Source organism: Triticum aestivum, chromosome 7B (assembly GCF_018294505.1).
Source record: "Triticum aestivum cultivar Chinese Spring chromosome 7B, IWGSC CS RefSeq v2.1, whole genome shotgun sequence".
Taxonomy (NCBI): Eukaryota; Viridiplantae; Streptophyta; class Magnoliopsida; order Poales; family Poaceae; genus Triticum; species Triticum aestivum.
The window spans coordinates 567,541,690-567,553,665 of record NC_057813.1 but is presented as its reverse complement, the minus strand read 5'-3'; the positions used below and the strand labels follow the sequence as shown (position 1 = coordinate 567,553,665).

The 11,976-nt window shown below is 39.7% G+C and overlaps 1 pseudogene; it reads right to left on the bottom strand.

The window, feature by feature from the left end:
* Positions 1 to 9,289: 9,289 nt before the first annotated feature.
* Positions 9,290 to 11,734, bottom strand: LOC123158184 (zinc finger MYM-type protein 1-like; annotated as a pseudogene).
* Between the last annotated feature and the right edge of the window lie 242 nt (positions 11,735 to 11,976).

Here is an 11,976-nt window from a genome sequence, read left to right as displayed (position 1 = left end):
CTTGGATCACTCAACCAAAAATGTAGAGTCTCGAAGCTTTTACAATCCATGCCCTTAGCATTTTGAGGGGTCCACATTCTCATTTCCTTGGCATGCCAATCATTGAACTTTTCCGAAATCTATCTTGAATAGGCATTAGTTCAATGACATATATGTTGTCATGAATTACCAAAAACCACCTGGAGATTAGTTGCACTTTAATCCATCCCTTGCTCTCTATTTGGTTCTCGCAGCGACCGCAACAATGATCTCGGCAATCAATTGTAGATCTTTGATCCATCCGGAGAGCTATGGCGGAGTGGGAGGCAAGTATGGCGGAGATCCGTTGAAGTTGTCGAGGCTCCGTGACATCAATTCTTGGTTTACGAACCCATGGGAGATGTGGTAGAATGCAGTGGATGCCTCAAGAGAGGTGAGTGACAATGCCATAGACCTAGGATAGGGTAATAGACCTGACCTATACGCCCTACCCAAGGTCACTACCCTAGAAGCAAGGACATTGAAAGCACAACAGGAAGTATCGACTGAAGCCATCGAGTGCAATCCACTCGACCAGTCACCTCACTCGGATACCCCCAATTTCACTCGACCTGGATGAAGTCATTCGACCATATAGGAAACCACTCGGAGTACAAAAGACCTAGAGTCACTCAGGATGGCAACGGTCAGGCGTTCACTCCGTAGTCTTAAAGATCATTGATAACACTTTATAGCTGGCGTTACCAGTAACACCCTATCTTAATGTACATTGAACCTCTGTAACGGAGGACAGCTGGGGTCCTGGTGCACTCTATATAAGCCACCCCCTCCTCTGGGACAAGGGTTCACACCGCTTGTAACTGATACGTCTCCAACGTACCTATAATTTTTTATTGTTCCATGCTATTATATTATCTGTTTTGGATGTTTAATGGGATCTACTATGCACTTCTATATTATTTTTGGGACTAACCTATTAACCGAAGGCCCAGTGCAAATTGTTGTTTTTTTTCCTATTTCAGTGTTTCGCAGAAAAGGAATATCAAACGGAGTCCAAATGGAATGAAACCTTCGGGAGAACCGTTTTTGGAACAAACGCAATCCAGGAGACTTGGAGTGGACATCAAGGAAGCAACGAGGAGGCCACGAGGTAGGAGGGCGCGCCTGATACGTCTCCAACGTATCCACTTTTCCAAACACTTTTGCCCTTGTTTTGGACTCTAACTTGCATGATTTGAATGAAACTAACCCGAACTGACGCTGTTTTCAGTAGAACCGCCATGATGTTGTTTTATGTGTAGAAAAGAAAAGTTCTCAGAATGTCCTGAAAATCCACGGAGGCACTTTTTGGAATTAATAAGAATTTTTGGCGAAAGAATCAAGACCAGGGGGCCCAGGGCCTGTCCACGAGACAGGGGGGTGCGCCCCTATCTCGTGGGCCCCCTGGACCTCGACCGACCTCAACTCCAACTCCATATGTTCACGTTCAGGGAGAAAAAACCAGAGAGAAAGTTTCATCGTGTTTTACGACACGGAGCCGCCGCCAAGCCCTAATCTCTCTCGGGAGGGCTCATCTGGAGTCCGTTCGGGGCTCCGGAGAGGGGGATTCGTCGCCGTCGTCATCATCAACCATCCTCCATCACCAATTTCATGATGCTCACCGCCGTGCGTGAGTAATTCCATTGTAGGCTTGCTGGACGGTGATGGGTTGGATGAGATTTACCATGTAATCAAATTAGTTTTGTTAGGGTTTGATCCCTAGTATCCACTATGTACTGAGATTGATGTTGCTATGACTTTGCTATGCTTAATGCTTCTCACTAGGGCCCGAGTGCCATGATTTCAGATCTTAACCTATTATGTTTTCATGAATATATGTGTGTTCTTCATCCTATCTTGCAATTCTATAGTCACCTATTATGTGTTATGATCCGACAACCCCGAAGTGACAATAATCGGGATACTTCTCGGTGATGACCGTAGTTTGAGGAGTTCATGTATTCACTATGTGCTAATGCTTTGTTCCGGTTCTCTATTAAAAGGAGGCCTTAATATCCCTTAGTTTCCGCTAGGACCCCGCTGCCACGGTAGGGTAGGACAAAAGATGGCATGCAAGTTCTTTTCCATAAGCACGTATGACTATTTATGGAATACATGCCTACATTACATTGATGAATTGGAGCTAGTTCTGTGTCACCCTATGTTATAGCTATTACACGAGGAATCACATCCGACATAATTATCCATCACTGATCCATTGCCTACGAGCTTTGCATATATTGTTCTTCGCTTATTTACTTTTCTATTGCTACTGTTACAACTATTACAAAAACCCAAAAACCTTTATCTTTACTTTTGCCACCGTTACCTTTATTATCATACCACTTTTGCTACTAAATACTTTGCTGCAGATAGTAAGTTATCCAGGTGTGGTTGAATTGACAACTCAACTGCTAATACTTAGGAATATTCTTTGGCTCCCCTTGTGTCAAATCAATAAATTTGGGTTGAATACTTTACCCTCGAAGGCTGTTGCGATCCCCTACACTTGTGGGTTATCAAGACTAATTTCTGGCGCCGTTGCCGGGGAGCATAGCTCTATTCTCTGAGTCACTTGGGATTTATATTTGTTGATCACTATGAAGAACTTGAAAGACGACCGAACTACTATTTTTCCCTCAACTACGAGGGGAGGTAAGGAACTGCCATCTAGCTCTGCACTAGATTCTCCTTCCGTTATTAGTAGACTTGCGACACCTACACCTGCTACTGCTATGAATTCTGATATGTCGCATGTTATTGATGATGCCGCTTCTGCTATGCATGATGAAACTACTTCTGTGCGTGATACTACTTTGCCTTTAGGTGAATTTCTTGATGAACAACTTGCTAGAGTTAGGGGGAATGAAATTACTGAAGAACCTATTATTGATGATAGTGATGATGAAGGTTCTCCCAATGATTATGTATTACCTGTTGTTCCTAAGGGTTATGTTATGAATGAAGAAGCTGCTAGGGAAATCTTTGCTTGCAACGATAGATATGATCTTAAGAAATTATTAGCTAAATGGAAGCAGCAGTCTCTTAATGCTAGAATGAAACCTGACCCTGCTTTTGCTACTTCACCTATTTGTGTTACTGATAAGGATTATGAATTCTCTGTTATCCTGAGATTATTACTTTAGTCGAATCTAATCCTTTTTATGGCCTTGAATCTGAAACTGTTGTGGCACATCTTACCAAGTTGAATGATATAGCCACCCTATTTACTAATGAAGAGAAGTCTTGCTATTTTTATATCCTTAAGATATTTCCGTTCTCATTAAAGGGTGATGCTAAGACTTGGTATAATTCTCTTGCTCCTGGTTGTGTGCGTAGTCCCCAGGATATGATTTATTACTTCTCTGCTAAATATTTCCCTGCTCATAAGAAACAAGCTGCCTTGCGGGAAATATATAACTTTGTGCAAATTAAAGAAGAGAGTCTCCCACAAGCTTGGCGGAGGCTTCTCCGGTTACTTAATGCTTTGCCTAATCATCCTCTTAAGAAAAATGAAATACTTGATATCTTTTATAATGGACTAACCGGTGCTTCCAAGGACTACTTGGATAGTTGTGCTGGTTGTGTTTTCAGGGAAAGAACAGTCGACGAAGCTGAAATATTATTGAATAATATGTTGACTAATGAAAATAATTGGACTCTTCCTGAGCCAATTCCTGAGGCAATTCCAGAACCAATTGAGCCAACTCCTGAGCCTATTCCTAAACCCACTCCAAAGAAGAGAGGCGTTTTATTTCTCAGTCCTGAAGATATGCAAGAGGCAAAGAAATCAATGAAAGAAAAAGGTATTAAAGCTGAAGATGTTAAGAATTTACCTCCTATTGAAGAAATACATGGTCTTAATATACCGCCCATTGAAGAACCACATTGTCTTGATAACCCGACACAGGTAGTAAAGGTAAATTCTCTCTATAGATATGATAAAGTTGAAGTCCCATCTACTAAATTTCATAGCCCATGCTTAGATGAATTTGATGACTTTATGGCTAGACAAGAAAGTTTCAATTCTTATGTTGGTAGAGAGTTAAAGAATAATGCTTGCGAGATAGGACACATAGGTGATAATATAGCTAGAGTTAAAGATGAATTCAAACTTGTTAGCAAATATGCTTCTATGGTTGCTACTCAAGCAGAGCAAGTACTTAAAGCTCAAAATGATTTGCTTGATGAATTAAATAATAAAAATGACTTTGCTGTTAGAGTAGCTACTAGAACTGGTAGAATGACTCAGGAACCTTTGTATCCTGAAGGCCACCCCAAGAGAATCGAGCAAGATTCTCAAAGAAATAATTTAGAGGAACCTAGTTCTTCTAAAAAGAAGAAAAAGAAAAACGATAGAGCTTTGCATGGTTCTAGTGAACCTACTGTAGACACACCTGAGAATCCCAATGATATTTCCATTTCTGATGTTGAGACACAATCAGGTGATGAACATGAACCTAGTGATAATGTTAATGATAATGTTCATGTTGATGCTCAACCTAGCAAAAACAATGATGTAGAGATTGAACCTGCTGTAGATCTTGATAACCCACAATCAAAGAATCAATGTTATGATAAGAGAGATTTTGTTGCTAGGAAGCATGGTAAAGAAAGAGAACCATGGGTTCAGAAACCCATGCCCTTTCCTCCTAAACCATCCAAGACAAAGGATGATGAGGATTTTGAGCGCTTTGCTGAAATGATTAGACCTATTTTCTTACGTATGCGCTTAACTGATATGCTCAAAGTAAATCCTTATGCTAAGTATATGAAGGATATCATTACAAATAAAAGAAAGATACCGGAAGCTGAAATTTCCACCATGCTTGCTAATTACACTTTTAAGGGTGGAATACCAAAGAAACTTGGAGATCCTAGGGTACCAACTATACCATGCTACATTAAAAGAAATTATGTTAGAACTGCTTTATGTGATCTTGGAGACGGTGTTAGTGTTATGCCTCTCTCTTTATATCGCAGACTTGAATTGAATAAGTTAACACCTACTGAAATATCTTTGCCAATGGCTGATAAATCAACTGCTATACCTGTCGGTATTTGTGAGGATGTGCCTGTTGTGGTTGCAAATGTCACTATCTTAACGGACTTTGTTATTCTTGATATTCCCGAGGACGATAGTATGTATATTATCCTTGGTAGACCTTTCCTTAATACTGTAGGGGCTGTTATTGATTGCAACAAAGACAATGTCACTTTTCATTTTAATGGTAATGAGCATACGGTACACTTTCCGAGGAAACAATCTCAAGTTCATAGCATAAATTCTATTGAAAAAGTTCCAACTATCATTTTTGGAGGTTTTGAATTTCCTCTCCCTACTGTCAAGAAAAAGTATGATATTCTTATTGTTGGGTATTTTCATATCCCCGTTGAGGTAACTTAGTGTTATTCGAAATTTCTCCGGTTCCGTGTTATTCGGAATGAGTTTGTTAACAAGACTTGATCAACCTTGTTAATGGATTCATTTTGATGATCACAAGATGGATGAAACTAGAAGGCACAACCTTCTGTACCCACTTTTTACTTTCTGTTATTTAGATTAAATAAAACAAAATTAGTATTATCTGTCTGTTTTCTAAATTATCCGTGCATTAAAAAATACCCCGAAAATAAAAGTGCTCCAAATGCCCTGCAAATTTAGTATGATTTTTTCTGGAATATTTGAGGATTTTAGGCACTGAAAACACTGCAGGAGGGGCAAGCACCAGGCCACGAGAGTGGAGGGCGCCCCCCCTATAGGGCACTCCCCCTATCTCGTGAGCCCCTGGTGCCCCCCCTCCACTTATACCAGCACCCACACACTTCATCTTCTACCCAAAAAAAATCCCCATCCAGCTCAAGCACGAGTTCTAGCCCATTTTGCTGTGATTTTCGATCTCCTTGCTCAAAGCTCCATTTACAAAACTGCTTTGGGAGATTATTGCTTGGTATGTGACTCCTCCATTGGTCCAATTAGTTTTTGTTCAAGTGCTTTATTCATTGCAAATTTTGCTGCATAGGTGACCATGTCCTTGAGCTTGCATGTTAAATTTTTGAGGTCCCAAGCAATTCCAATGCATGATATAGGCTCTAGGCACTTGTAGGAGTAGTTGCTACCAATCTTGTGAAGTTTTATTCACTTTTATTTTGAAGTTACTAAAATTTCAGAAAATGTTAAGGAAGCTTTTGAGGGGATCTTCTAGCCAAGGCTCTTAGGAGAAACAAGCCAAAGAGAAGGAAAAAGCCAAGTATAATCTTCCTCGCTTAGCGGAAGTATGGTCGTGCGAATGGCCATGCGATGATTTCTTGAAGAAGCTGGAATTCATGAAGATTTTTATTCTTTGATCGAGAATGCAGGCCTTCCCGGTTTCCTCCACGACCGGATCGATCAGTATCTCTTACTCACCAATACTTTCGTGCAAATTTTTATTATTATCCTAAGAAGTCACCGCCTGTAGTATCATTTCATTTATATGCTGAATTTAGAGAAATGTCTTTACGTAATTTTTGCGCGATGTGTAGGATACCCTATGAGGGAGAACTAGAGGAACCCCATCGTAAAGATGTGGATGGCCTTGTTAACACTATAGCTGTAGAGGAACCAAAGAAGGGTTCCGAGGCAAAAATCTCTAGCATACATTTTCCTGCTTTACGCTACTTTGCCATATTTGCTAGTAGATGCTTGATTGGTCGTGGAAATAGTGGAAACCTTAGTGTTCCTGATATTATCATTCTTCAACATGCCTTGCTTGGAGACAATAGTTTTAGTATGGGTGCCGTTGTTGCTAAACGGCTAGCCCTGAATCATACAAAAGGCCCCATATTTGCAGGTATCTATGCTTCACGTCTTGCTAGACATTTTCAGATACCCATTAGGCACCATGAGAAAGAGGAGATAAAATTGCCTCCTCACATTTTAGATTACAAGAGCATGGTAGCACACAAGTTTATCATTGACAACGAAGAGAAGATGCTCTTGTATAAACTTAGATTTAATAAGAAACACATTGAGATTATTATTCTGCCTGCGCCTCTGTTGTTTGATTTGACTGCAGATAATTTTCTTGTTACACCTAAAGCGGTGTACACTCATCGAGCCCAAGCTTTCACTCCGGAGCCGGAACCTGAACTGGACCCTTATCGTGCATCATCTTTCTAGTGGGATTCGAAGATGACCAGCCAGTGGTACCCTGATTACACCTCCCAGTACACCGGGGAGAGTAGCAGCGGTCCTTGGTATTAGACCAACTTAGGCCAAAAGCCTAAGCTTGGGGGAGTACGTATTTCTCACCGACTTTACATTCATGTACACACACTAGTCGTCGGTGCTCATACTCTTTCATTGTATTATCCATGCTAGTTTAAATTCCTTTTTCTCGCTTTCTTCTTGTGTGTTTGATAAACCTTAAGAAAAACCAAAAAAATTAGTTAGTTTAATTTCCTTACTTGTAGTAGAATTAAAATGTAAACCCAAAAAGATTTCTTCTTCTTCTTTTACTTGTTGGGAGCTTTCCCGCGTAAATAGTTTTATTTTCTTTTCTTTCTTTTGTGGGTCGAGAAGACTATATTGAAAATGCTTAGTGGCTCTTATATGAATGATTGTTTATTTAACTTAGAGCCCATATTACTTGTCTTCTCTCTTGAGTTGAATGCTTGCATATTCCATCTTAGTCCAATGCACGTACACTCTTATTATTATACATATTGTTCGGTCGTGCAAGTGAAAGGCAATAATGACGATATATGATGAACTTATTGAGATGAGAAAAGCTGGTATGAACTCGACCTCTCTTGTTTCTGTAAATATGATGAGTTCATCGTTTCTGATTCAGCTTATTATGAAGTAAACATATTTGCAATGACATTTAGAGATTATAGTTGCTTGTTCCATGCTTGATTAGCTATGAGTTATAATGGTTTACCTTGTGTGCCAACATACTATTAGAATGATTATGATGTGATATGATGGGATGGTATCCTCCTTTGAATGAATTGAGTGACTCGACTTGGCACATGTTCACGCATGTAGTTGAATCAAATCAACATAGCCTTCATGATATTTATGTTCATGGTAGATTATATCCTACTCATGCTTGTACTCGGTGTAAATTAATTTTAATGCATGTTTACGACTGTTGTCTCTCTCTCTCAGTTGGTCGCTTCCTAGTCTTTTGCTAGCCTTCACCTGTACTAAGCGGGAATACTGCTTGTTCATCCAAACTCCTTAAACCCCAAAGTTGTTCCATATGAGTCCACTATACCTTCCTATATGCGGTATTTACCTGCCGTTCCAAGTAAATTTGTATGTGCCAAACTCCAAACCTTCAAATGAAATTCTGTTTTGTATGCTCGAGCAACTCATGTTACAACTAGGGCTGCCTATATCTTCCAAGCTAGGTGGGTTATTCTCACGAGGAGTGGACTCCGCTCCTCATTCACGAGAAAGGGCCAGTAACCGGGAGTCTCATGATCCAAAAAGATCAAAGAAAATCAAAATAATTAAACAAAACTCCCCCAGGGCTGTTGTTAGTTGGAGGCACTCGTTGTTTCGAGCAAGCCATGGATTGATGCTTGTTGGTGGTTGGGGGAGTATAAACCTTTACCATTCTGTTTGGGAACTGCCTATAATGCATATAGTATGGAAGATACAACCATCTCATAGTTGTTGCATCGACAGCAAAAGTATGCCGCTTAAAATGTTATTCAATCTCTATTTTAAAATCGAGCTCTGGCACCTCTACAAATCCCTACTTCCCTCTGCGAAGGGCCTATCTATTTACTTTTATGTTGAGTCATCACCCTTCTTATTAAAAAGCACCCGCTGGAGAGCACACTATCATTTGCATTCATTATTATTGGTTTATATTGGGTACGACTTGACTGGATCTCTTTTACCCAGTGGCGGAGCCAGGAAAAATTAGGAGCCGGGGCGGAGTGCAAACTGTCTAAAAGAACCGGCTAAGTGCAACCGAATAATTGGATACTAATTATACAACTATAAGGCACTAAACTAGAGACTGATAAATTCGAAATAGTTTCAAAGTCAAACAATCGATATTGTATTGTTCATACACATAATTTTAATAAAAACTAAAATTAAATACGACAACTAATATCTCAATAAATGATAGTACTCGCGAAACAATACTTGATATCCAAATGTATGATCAAGCACCCAAAAAGATACCCTGCAATTGGAAAATGTAAGAATTAGTAGTCTATAGTGGAGTTATAAAAACGTATTCACATGGGAAATGAAACATACCAACTAATGATGCCTCGGTAAAATCCCTTTTCGAGCCTTCATGGCCTGAAACCTTCGAGTGATAACTTCATCGTCGAGTAATTTAAATATTTCACGTTCAGTGTAGAATATCATCAAGTGATTAAACCAATCATCATTGATCGTGCTGTGCAGTTTAAACTTGATAATTTTCATTGCCGAGAAAGCTCTCTCAACAGATGCCATGGACACCGGCAGTAGCAAAGCTAACTCAATGAGCTTGTAAACCAATGGAAAGACCAAATGTTTCTCTGTTTCAACCATTTTTGTAGCTAAACTTTCAACATCTTTGCAAGTAGAAAATGCAGCATGATTTCTCAAATGAAGAACAAAAGTCTCAAGTTGGTCCCTCAACATCGTACGATCACTATTTGAGAAATTGGCACTATATATTTTAGCTAGCCAAGAAAGCTTCTGTACATCAAACTTGGAGAAAGAGTTCTTGGGATCAAGACACGAGAAACATGCAATTACCTCTTGGTTTGAGTCACTGAAGCGATGATTCATCTCAACACATATTTTGTCAATAACGACATAGAAAATCTCTGCCCTGTAACAATGAAGATATTGATAGTCCTTCCCTCTAGCCTCGAGCGACCTCGAACTGGTATTTCATCATCCATATTTGGCACTGGAATACCTTTGGAATTGTAGAATTGTTTGACCTCATCAAAAATACTCTCCCAACCACTATCTCTCATGGTAACCAACCGGAGTTTAACATCATGAATTAATTCCAAGGCAAGCACAATATTTGTATCCCTTCTTTGCAGAAGTTGTGAGAGCTCATTTCTTATACCAAACAACTTTAGCATAAACTTCAAAACGAGAGCAAATTTGAAGCACTCCATTTTTTCTATGCAACCCGCAGCATGGCTCGGATTACACCCATTTGCGTCAACCGTGCTAAGAACTTTTATTACAGAGGCCCACATTTGGTCCAAGCGAAGCAAAGTTTTATGATGTGAACCCCATCTAGTATCTCCAGGTCTAGCAAGACTAGTCTGTTGATTCAAGCCTCTTCTTGTAGATATCTCACCCCTCTCAAGCCTTTCCAAAATATCATTGTGAGATTCTTCCACCAACACTTCCATCTTCTTGCAATATGAAGTTGTTGTGGTCATAAACAATGATATGTACTCAAAAAAATCATGAATATATGAGCAAGAAGAACTAGCAACGGCAACCACAACCAACTGTAATCTATGGGCAAAGCAATGGACGTAGAAAGCATGAGGGTTTTCGTCGAGAATTTTTCTTTGCAAACCGTTAAATTCACCTCTCATGTTTGAAGCACCGTCATATCCTTGCCCTCGTAGCCTTGAAATTGATAATTTGTAATGATCAAGAAGCTTTACAAGAGCTAACTTCAGTGACTCGGATGTAATATCTTTGATGTGGTGCAGACATAGAAATCGTTCCACAACCTTCCCTTCATTCACATACCTACAAAAAATTAGAATGAATAGATAAATCATGGATGAACGAAGAATTGAAGTAAATAAATAATCCAAAAAATAAAAGATAGTTACTAACCTCAACATTACTGCCATTTGTTCTTTCACCGATATATCGCGTGACTCATCAATAAGAACAGAGAACTTTTTATCACCAAGCTCCCCCATAATCACTTCGGTGACTTCTTCTGCGCAACACCTTGCAAGGTCCTTTTGTATTTCACCGGAAGTCATCTTGCAGTTTTCTCCACCACAATCAAAAGCATCTCTTGCTTCTTCATTGATATCCTTTAACCAATCTATCATCTCTAGAAAGTTTCCCTTGTTCAGTGAAGTAGTAGATTCATCATGGCCACGGAATGACAAACCTTGTGCTATGAGATATCTTACACACTCTAGAGAAGAAGTCAAGGAATCTTATATAATCTGTGAGATTCCACAGTTCCACGAGCGAACTTGGTTGACACACTTTGTCTTTGATTTTTGAAATCATCATAATGCCGAACACATTTGTTGTGACCACTATTCAGACCACCTACATGCTCAGGTAAGGCTCTATATGCATGTTTCCAGTCCCTAAAACCTGTTTTGGTGAAGACTTCAAACCCAAAGTGTTCAGCCTTCCAGGTTGCTTGAACAAGAAACAATAGAAACAAAAAGCTGCATCCTCGGACTCGCTATATTCTATCCAGTTATACTTTTCATACCATGACTTAGAAAATGCTCTTGAATCCGTTCGGCGAAATTCTAATTCTGGTTTGGTTCGACCCTTTAGTATGTATGCCCTCGTAACTTGGTCCTGAATTTGTGGTGCATATTCAGCAATTTGTTTTCTCAGTGCAGGATCAGATTGAATTTCGCCCGGATTAAACTCACTGTTGTTAGCAACATGAATAGGAGGGTCTTGTTCTGATTCCGGCTGCACATCACTTGCATTCCCAATGCTTGCTCTAGGAACCAAAAACCTCCTCATATCTGAAATTAATCACATAAGATTAAAGTTGGATGATTTGGAACGATTGAATGAACTAACTAACAATGGTCAGGTTAGATGTGTCGACAACAAAAGTGACAATACATGTGCCAAGTGGAGATCAATATTCCTTCAATCAACCTGCTCGGGTTGATAGAATCTTTAATTACACATGTCGCTGCAAATTACATGCCGAAATTAGAATCCCCAAATTACTCATGCGTGTGCCTGCAGCTGCACAA